Source organism: Buceros rhinoceros, unplaced genomic scaffold (assembly GCF_000710305.1).
Source record: "Buceros rhinoceros silvestris isolate BGI_N320 unplaced genomic scaffold, ASM71030v1 scaffold6521, whole genome shotgun sequence".
In the NCBI taxonomy this organism is placed as follows: Eukaryota; Metazoa; Chordata; class Aves; order Bucerotiformes; family Bucerotidae; genus Buceros; species Buceros rhinoceros.
In genome coordinates, this window is record NW_010395886.1 from 6734 (window position 1) to 8774 (window position 2041).

Here is a 2041-nt window from a genome sequence, read left to right on the forward strand (position 1 = left end):
TTTCCCTACTCAGAAGTAAACCGGTTGTGCCTGTGTAGTCATTTTGAGACGTGTAGACCCTATATTTCTTATGCTTGGGTACAACAGCAAAGCAGGGCTCACAGGGGCTACTGTGATATCCTGTCCTTCCTGATGTGTCTGATATCACAGCTGGTCTGTTAAGATTGAACAGTGACTGCACTGGATTTAGATGGTGCTGCACCTCTTCTCTGTCTCATGCCCACCCTTTCTTCCCTGCCCTCCCATCCCCAAATCTGTGAGTTCAGTGGGTTTTGCCTGATTTACCCACCTCTGGATCTGCTGACCCATTTTTCTGGCTTGCTGCCCCTTGGGAAGTAGAGCCGATCACCTTGAGAGGCAGCCCGAAGGTGCACGTGAAGTTAAAAGCTGCCTTTTGCCACACTGGGATGCAAACACAAGTACAACAGTGAGTGTGTCAGAGGAGATTAATCATGCTGTGGTAAGGAAAATGAGAGGATGGAAGTGAGTTTATACTGTAAGTAGGTAAGGAGAAAAAAGAAAGAAAACAGGAAAAAGGGAAAATAAGGGGAAGAGGATAGTTTTGAAAACACTTTGGATAGACCACTGCATGGGCCAGTGACAAAGCTAACTTGGCCGTAGCCATGTTACTTCCTCTTTTTGTTTTCTTCATTTTTTTCTTTCCTGTCAAGTAATTTGAGAGGGCTGGGATGGGAGAACATGTGGCAGTGGAGTCCTTTAGGTTTCAAGCTGTGTGGCAGAGTGGGCAGGATGGGCCGAGGAACATGGCTCTCAATCTGCCCCTCTCACTGTGGCCATCCCGCTGGTAAGCCCTCGACAACCTGCCCAGGGGAGCGAAACTCAGCCGGAGCATCTGTTTCTTGGTGCAGTTCTTGTTTCAGCTGATGAACAGTTTGACCAGCTGAGGGGAGTTGCCCAGGGTTGTGGAGTGAGTCAGCATCTCTGCTCGTGGCGGGGCCCGCGACCCTCTTGGTTGTGCTGCTCTGGCCACTCAGCGGTGTGCCTTGCAAATGGTCCTTAAATAGCGTGTCGGGTCACTTCTGCTTGTAGAGGCGTGCACATAAGGGTGGTGTGAGTGGGCAGTGTTTCTGGGAATCTAGCTGAAAAAAAGCAGGGGCTGAAAAGCTTCAGCTACATCTGTTTAAAAAAAAAAAAAGTAAGGATGGGTTAGCTTTAATCTCAGTGTTTGTGTTATGGAGTCTGGTTTTTTTAATTGATTAAAAACCCACAAAAAATATTGGTTTATATATTGCTATGACCTTTGCTCACGTTGCTTTTAATCATTGTGTCCTACCATCACGAGCAGCTGTTGTTATAATCTCAAATTAGCTACCATACCTGGAGAGGAAGAGAGAAGACTGGTGTTACAGAACTTCACTAATACAAAAGCAAACTTCTATAATTCTATCTTATTCTGCATCCCCTGCCCCAGAACATCCCTCCCCCCGCCTTACTGCTTAAGAGCAATTGCAGTGAGCGCTCTGTGCGGTGAAGTAACAGACTGTTGGTTAATCACCAGTGCGTTTTTCTGGAGGAGTTTGCCCTGTTCTTGGGGCATGTTCTGATTTGTGGCACTTTTTCAAAAAGTGACCTAATGAGTTTTGAGACTGCCATAAAGGGGATCATTGACTGAGAAATACTCAGCAGCATCTGCAGTTGGGACTGGTTGGATGATCCTGATTTGGGCAGGTGAAATGTCTAAATACTTTTAAAGACATAGATTTATAAAATTATTTCCTGTAATGCACTTTTGAGCATTCTCTTACTTCTTCAGCTTGAGACTGATAGCTTGAATTGAATAAAGTTGCATCTTGTCAGTAAGAGGAGTAAAACTGAACCCCTGGCACTGTGCATCTTGCCCAGGCACAGGGCTGGGGCTTTGTGGCACCCTCCGAGTCTCTGTGCGGGGCGGAGGGGAGGGAGCTTCTCCAGAATGTGAGCCAGGGGTGTCTCTGCTCTCTAGAGGACAGCCTCCCCTCCTTTCTGCAGTGACTCCTCAGGGAGCCCGTGCTGGCAGGGGTTTCTGCTGGGTGGAAGCAGG

The 2041-nt window shown here is 47.4% G+C and overlaps 1 protein-coding gene across 1 annotated transcript in view; it reads left to right on the top strand.

The window, feature by feature from the left end:
* The window catches only part of DUSP22 (dual specificity phosphatase 22), a gene marked incomplete at its 5' end in the record, with an annotated part of 35615 nt that overhangs the window by 834 nt on the left and 32740 nt on the right, over window positions 1-2041 (top strand). The window lies entirely within an intron of this gene.